General features: G+C 34.6%; 1 protein-coding gene across 1 annotated transcript in view; it reads right to left on the reverse strand.

Moving 5' to 3' along the window:
• Positions 1-7500, reverse strand: part of wdfy1 (WD repeat and FYVE domain containing 1) — a gene marked incomplete at its 3' end in the record, with an annotated part of 31245 nt that overhangs the window by 23126 nt on the left and 619 nt on the right.

A 7500-nucleotide genomic window follows, 5' to 3' on the forward strand; every position in this document is an offset into this window, starting at 1 on the left:
GGTTATTCATATTAACCCTCATTTGCGTAATAAACAACAGAGTTGAGAATCAGAAGACTTGTGAAAGTGAAACCATTAATCAGAACCGCACTGCAGTTCCCCCCAATTTCTGTTTAATGGAAAGATTTTCTCAACCAATTTCTAAACATAATAGTTTTAATAACTCATTTCTAATAATAAATTTATTTTACCTTTGTTATGATGACAGCACATAATATTGGACTAGATTTTTTTTTTTTTTTTTAAATACAAGCATTCAGATTAAAGTGCGATTCAAAGACTTAATTAGGGTAATTAAGCCAGTCATTGTATAACAGCACTTTCTTATGCTGACAATCAAAATATATATTGCTTAAGGGGGTAATAATATTGACCTTAAAATAGGTTTTAAAATATTTAAACCTGCTTTTATTTTAGCCGAAATAATACAAATAAGACCTCTGTTGAACATAATTTGGGAAATATTTATAAAAAAAAAGAAAAAAAAATGACGGGAGGGTGAATAATTAACAACAGTAATCGTTTTGAATAATCGTAATTACAATTATTATCATTATTATTTTTCCCATAATCGAGCAGCCCTAACATATATAATAAATAGTTCATACACAAACAACAACACTTTAAAAATATACAATAACCCACTGAAGTGTGACGATCATGCACAGAAACACACACAAGCTCAGTTTCTGTTCCTGCTTAATTCTAAACAGTATCGTGCATGTGTGCGTTTCTGCTTTCACAGAGAAAACGTCTAAGTAATCCTCAGCACTCGACCGCACGCTTCTTATCTAAAACCATGTTAGCTTGCCAAAACCAGAATATTCCTAATATAAAAGACAGAGACAAATTCATTCCTTATATGTAAAGCTCAATCATTTACAGACACTCCAACTCGAGTTCATGCAAAAGTTTTCACACCCTAAATAAGCATCATAACTCGAACTAAAAATTGGTTAGGTTTTTTTTCAAACCCAAACTATACTAATCAGCTATGAGTAAAGAGACATATACAGTTAAGTAACAATTATTAGCCCTCTGGAAGGCCATCCATGTGTAAAACATATGCTGGAATAGTTGGCGGTTCATTCCACTGTGGCAACCCCTGATGAATAAGGGACTAAGCTGAAGGAAAATTAACAAAGGGAGTTATAGCAACTTACAATTCATGTGGACTTTAATAAACATGGTGATTCTCCAGCATAAATGTCCTCATATCATACACGCATTGCCCACACTGACCATGATGGATCAGCCATTAACATTTACAGCAGGGAGAAGGTGCTAATCTATTTTTATCTAATATTATAAGTATTCTCGTTTTACCATGCAAAGCACTTCAGGTTGTGATCAGATGAATACGTCTCAGTTTCATATTGCAAGAGTCGGGGCTTGTCCTTTGCATACCTCTGCCTGATGGTATGGCAGAAATGGCTTTTTCCTTCTCGTTTTTCCATTGAGCTGTTTCATGTGACACCATCTGATACTCTTAGCTTTTGGTTTACTTATGTTTTTCTTGGCCTACCACATCCTTTCCTTCATATGGACTGCACTTAAGGCTTTTCGTATTAGAAATATGCTAGTTTTTGGTCATTTTTAAGATTTTTGTGTAAAAAAGCCCCTTTTTTATTTATTTTGGAGATAATACACTATATCACAGGTGTCAAACTCAGTTCCAAAAGGGCCGCAGCTCTGCACAGTTTAGTTCAAACCCTAATTAAACACACCTGATCAAACTAATTAAGTCCTTCAGGCTTGTTTGAAACCTACAGGTAAGTGTGCTGGAGCAGGGATGGAACTAAACTGTGCAGGACTTCGGCCCTCCAGGAATTGAGTTTGACACCCCTGCACTATATGAATACAACAGAAAAAACATAAAACTTAAATTACGTGTCCACTTCAAAACAATAGTGTCATATCTTGATCAAATAGCCAAAGCTATACTGAAATCATTTAAACAATTACAAATATTGGATAAAATAAAATCACATTAAATAAATAAACCAATATAAAACAAACAAAAGCTAGCAATAACAATTTAGGTATACAATACATCAAACCATTTTAAAGACATTTAGAACTTTCAGTTAACAAAAGGCCTATTTAAAACAAAAGATTTTAGATATTTTCTAAAACCAAGAAACACCTGAGGAGGTTTAAAATATTACTTATAAAGCATGGTTCAACTCTAACGATTTTTTATACGGGTCCGATCGGGCCATTGGTTAAGATTTTTACTTGCCCTGCCAAAATTTTCACTGGCCCCACCAAAAAAACATAAGTTAATATCTATTTTTAAGCCACATATTTTAAATGGTGGCAAAATTATGCCTGTGAATCTAGAATTTAAACATTTTAAATATGTTAATAAATGTATAATGAGCAAAATTCAAGATTTTATGCGAAAGAGCAGTATGAAAAATGTGCTGGTATTTTAATGCAATTCTACATTTTTATAAAAATGGCTTGCCAAACTGACAACTTTTTTTTTTTTTTGTTCTTTTTTTCAGTTTCTTAATTTTGTACCCATGTAATTGTCTGCTTCTAAGACTTTAGAAACAGATGTTTTCTTTTAGCCTCATTGTTTAATTTTGCCACCATGTTGCCATCTTTTCGCTGTACTAGTTGTTACCAGGGTACAAAAAAAAGGTGCTCATCGTTACTGGCCGATAGGGGTCAGTAAAAATCCTGTCTACTGTCCCGAGTGTCTTTCAAGTTGGCCCCGGGCAGTCCTTATTGTTGAGTCCTGTAAAGTATTTGGATACGATATTATTCAAATTGTGCAATCAGAGCATTTTTGGGTGAGTGAAAGCAGAAACTAGTCTACCTTTTTTCAGCCACTCAGTCATGCGCAACGCCTCTTTACAAACGCATCTGGGAAAACTGCAAACACAAAATGTGCTCTGTGTCCTCAAACAAGTGTTTATGCTTTTATATGACGTGGTTAAATTTAAAAATGACATTTTGAATACATGAAGAGCTTTAATAGTGAATAGCTGCTAAGCGCAACGAAATATAGGCTATATTTTTTTACTTACTCTTGTGTGCTAAAATACTTAACACTTGCCTTTAGCTAAGATCACAGAATAATATGCAACATCCTTAAATAAAGAGGAATCACCAATTAAGTGTCATATAGGGAAAAATAAATGTTTCAGGCTTTTCCGGAGCATTTGGGCTGAATGTTTGACAGCGTCTATCTAAAGAAGGATGTTATAGAATACATTTTCTACCGAGTTATTAACGGAGAATTTCTGTGGTGTTATATTATGGATGGTGCGCTGACCCTCCGTTAGTGGCAAGACCACTCCATGCACAATGCCAATAGTGGATCGGCGAGTAAATGAATATGATGAATGAGAACACACTGGCTTGTGTGTGTATAGACATAATGTACTGCTGTACAGTAGCGTGTCATTTGTTTGTTTCGGTTGTCTTCATTATAATGGTTTGGTGATAATGCGATGGTGTGCTTTATCTGTCTGGTTCCTGCTGAAGTGGGCGGGTTGTGTGACGTTTGATTCGAGGGATGTTCTGGGGGCGGGGTTGCGCTACTAGCCTGACAGTGGAAATGCAACATGATTTCGGCCTCCCTGCTCAACCTCCCGGGCAATTGGCCCGGCCCGATAAAAGCCCTGGCTCGCACTGGCTCGACAGGGGAAATGCGGCTCATGTTTTCTGACCTTTTATGCATTTAAAGCAGTTGTAGGAGACTCCAACACAATATTATGACACTTTAAAACAGTGGTTCTCAAAGTGGGGCTCGGGACCCCCTGGGAGGTCGCGGGACAATGAGAAGAGGGGAGTCGCTTGGTGATTTCCAAAAATCTCATATATTTTATTAAACTATTAGAACTATTATATTTTATCCATAAACTGCAGAATATAAAAATAGTTTAACTTATAATATATTTAATATATACTTAATATATTAAAGTTACATAAAAATAACACATAAAAATAAAGTCATCAGCCTTTCAATTTTTTTTTTACATTGCATTGCGCCCTCTGGGGTTATTATGCTAGATTAAAATCACAGCAATAGCGTTAGTTGCAGCAGATTGATTTTACGACACCATGTTAAACTTTTCTATGTTACCTTTATGGCACTGACATAGATTAAAAATAAATGCCACGACTGAAGAAAGAGGACGATCTCCAAGTGGCTCCAAAATTAAACCAAGAATAGTCTTGTGCTATAAACATTGTGGTCACCATTCTTACTGAGATTAAAATTAGATTAAACAAATGAATAATGATTATAAAAAATGGACTGTTGTACTTTGTGTGCGTGTCATCAATAAGCTTGTTTATATAGTTCCTTTTGGTGTGTGTGCACTATTGTGTGCAATATATGTATGCCTATAACCACCTCTGAGGATAGAGGGGGTCACAAGTCACTGTTGTTGTTATTTTAAAGGTCACGGGCTGAAAAGTTCGAGAACCCCAGCCTTAAAACACCATATTTTGGACTGCTATTTATTTGAATTGTTTTATTATGATTGGTTTTACCTGCGTTTCTAGCACGTTTTGTGCAATCAATCAAGTGACTACATTTAAATCAATGGATCTGACGCTACACTAAGAATGTTTGTCTGAAACACATTGCATTATTGAGATTTTTTTTAGAAACTGAATGGCATATTATATCACTATGATCTTTCCTTATTAAGAAAGAGCGGGTTATTAACTAAGCCTCAGAGGGGCGCCTAAACCTCTGCACAAAATCAAATATGAATGATTCTGAAAGCACAAAAATAGACCTGCCCTTTAAACTGCTCTGAAAAGACTGAAACTATTTTCCAGACCAAAATATCTGCTTTTCTAACCGATCACATGAGCTACTTTCAAGTTACTGATAATCCTAAAGCTTCCCTCAATGGGTGTTTGGAAACACATGCTGCTGAATCTGAGTTTCTCTTTTTTTTAGCATTAAAAATTTTCATTCTTCTGAAACTTTAAGATGAATGAGCTGAAATGCATGAGAAGGACTTGACCAACATCTGTGAATGCTTAGAAAGTCATTAAAATTAACTTTAAACTGGTCTCACAGCTGACAAATGTCTACAAAGACCAACAAAAAAAGAGCTTAACCAGCTTAAAAAAAAATCTTTCGCAAAATGTTTCTGAGTAAAAAAAAACAAGATATAGATATAAGAAAAAGAGCTACCCTAAATATCATCCTAAATATTCTCATTGTAGCACAATATCCATGCCATCTCTGTAATACGATTACACTACAATTTCTGTAATACGAATCATAATACTTTGATTTCCTTCAAAAATATAATGCAGAAAAAGAATATTGAAAGAGGAAAGTCATATATACCTAGGTTGAGTAAATAAAGTGTACTATACTGCTTACAGTATCTTCAACCCTTTGTTAATGAATACTACCGGATACTGTAGTATTAACTTTAGTGAACTGATAAACTGTAATAAATAAATGCAGTATACTATACTATAGTTCCTACTACAGCAAACTGTGGTGTATTGTTGCATAATATAGCCTATAAGATATCATTTATTATCGTATATCGTAGGATATCGTATACCTATTGTTGTGTTACTACAGAGAATATTAAGTAATACTTTAACTATATAATTACTATAGGGCTGGGCTTTCACAGCAATTCGTAACCTTTTGATTTAGTGGCTAATTCGAATTAATTTGTACGATCTAATTCGTACAATTTAGTATGACTTGCTCATCCCTCAGAGACGGTTGGGTTTAGGGGTGGGGTTAGGTGCCACGCCTCCTTTTTAAAATCGTACGACTGACAGTTTCGTACGAATTAACTCGTACGAATTAACTCGTACGAATTAGCCACTAAACTGGCAAAACGTAAAATACTTACGTTTTCTCGTGAGATCAGGCTGGCTGGGCCGATAAACGATATTATATCGAATCACGATAAAGTTTGTGTCAATAACAATAATAAGCTCTGGACCTTTTTACCCTATATTGACCTAAGAGCACCTGAAACTACGGATACTGGAAGCCTGTTCTGGCATTTCTCCTGCGGTGTTGATATCAGTGTGTGAAGAGTGAGAGAAGAGGGTTGCATAGACAATCCAACACAATGGGCAGCACATTGAACGTTTTATAAGTGGTCAGAAACTTGTAAATAACTCATGAACAAATAAAGTAACGTCAAAACAAAGCACACCATTGTTTTGCTTGTGAAATTCCCAACAAGTTTGATGTGTCAAATGACCCTCTTCCAACTGAAAAAACAAAAGTTGGATCCAAGATGGTCGACTTCAAAAAAGGGCCATCATGGTCACCACCCATCTTGAAAAGTTTGCCCCCTCACATATACTAATGTGCCACAAACAGGACGCTAATATCACCAACCATTCACATTTTATTAAGGTGTATCCATATAAATGGCCCACCCTGTATGTTATATATATTACTATAGTTGTTGTGTTACTAGTGGAGTACAGAATACGATAACTATAGAATTACTATAGTATTTTTTTCATGTGGGCGGATAAGAATTAAAGAAAAGAAACTCAGGTTTGGTAAAGAGCGGAGGGGTGTGTAAATCATGATACAAATCTCATTCTGGATGTGAATAAAGTTTAACGTTAACTGCTAACCAAAACAAAACCAAAGTCAAGTTCAATCTCCGTTTAAAACACTAAAACACAAACATCACTAACGTTAGTGTTTTGCACATTTAGCACATTAACTTCAGTTTTTGTACCATGGTGAAAAACATTAGCGAACTATACTATTTTCAAACATTCTTTCGTAAAAGACTAAACAAGTACGTCAACAAACACAAATCGCCAATCACTAAATAAATGAAGTGGTATAAGTGTAATAAATAATGTAGTATACTACTTTAGTTATTACTACAGTAAACTGTGGTGTACTGTTGTATAAAATATCTTATAGTGGGATAAAACTACAGTACAGGGTTATTTGTATATATTACTATTGTTGTGTTACTAGTAGAGTACAGAATACTCTAACTATTGAATTACAATGGTATATATTTTTTCATGTAAGCGAATATGAACTGAAGAAACTCATACAGGTTTGAAAAAAGCGGAGGGGTGTGTGTAAATCATGACACAAATTTCATTCTGGAAGTTTAACGTTAACTGCTAACCAAAACAAAACCCGTCAAGTTTAATCTCCGTTCAAAACACAAACACCACTAACGTTAGTGTTTTAGACATTTAACAGTACATTAACATGCTACTAAAACTTCAGTTTTTGTACCATGGTGAAAAACATTTGCATACTATACTATTTTCAAACATTCTTTCGTATAAGAATAAACAAGTACTTCAACAAACACAAATCGCCAATCACTAAATAAATGAAGTGGTATAAGTGTAATAAATAATGTAGTATACTAACGTTACTTTAGTTTACTACAGTAAACTGTGATGTACTGTTGTATAATATATCTTATAACGTTAGTTGGATAAAACTACAGTACAGGGTTATTTGTATATATTACTATTGTTGTGTATCTAGTG

The sequence above is a fragment of the Danio rerio genome, chromosome 15 (assembly GCF_049306965.1).
Source record: "Danio rerio strain Tuebingen ecotype United States chromosome 15, GRCz12tu, whole genome shotgun sequence".
NCBI lineage: Eukaryota > Metazoa > Chordata > Actinopteri > Cypriniformes > Danionidae > Danio > Danio rerio.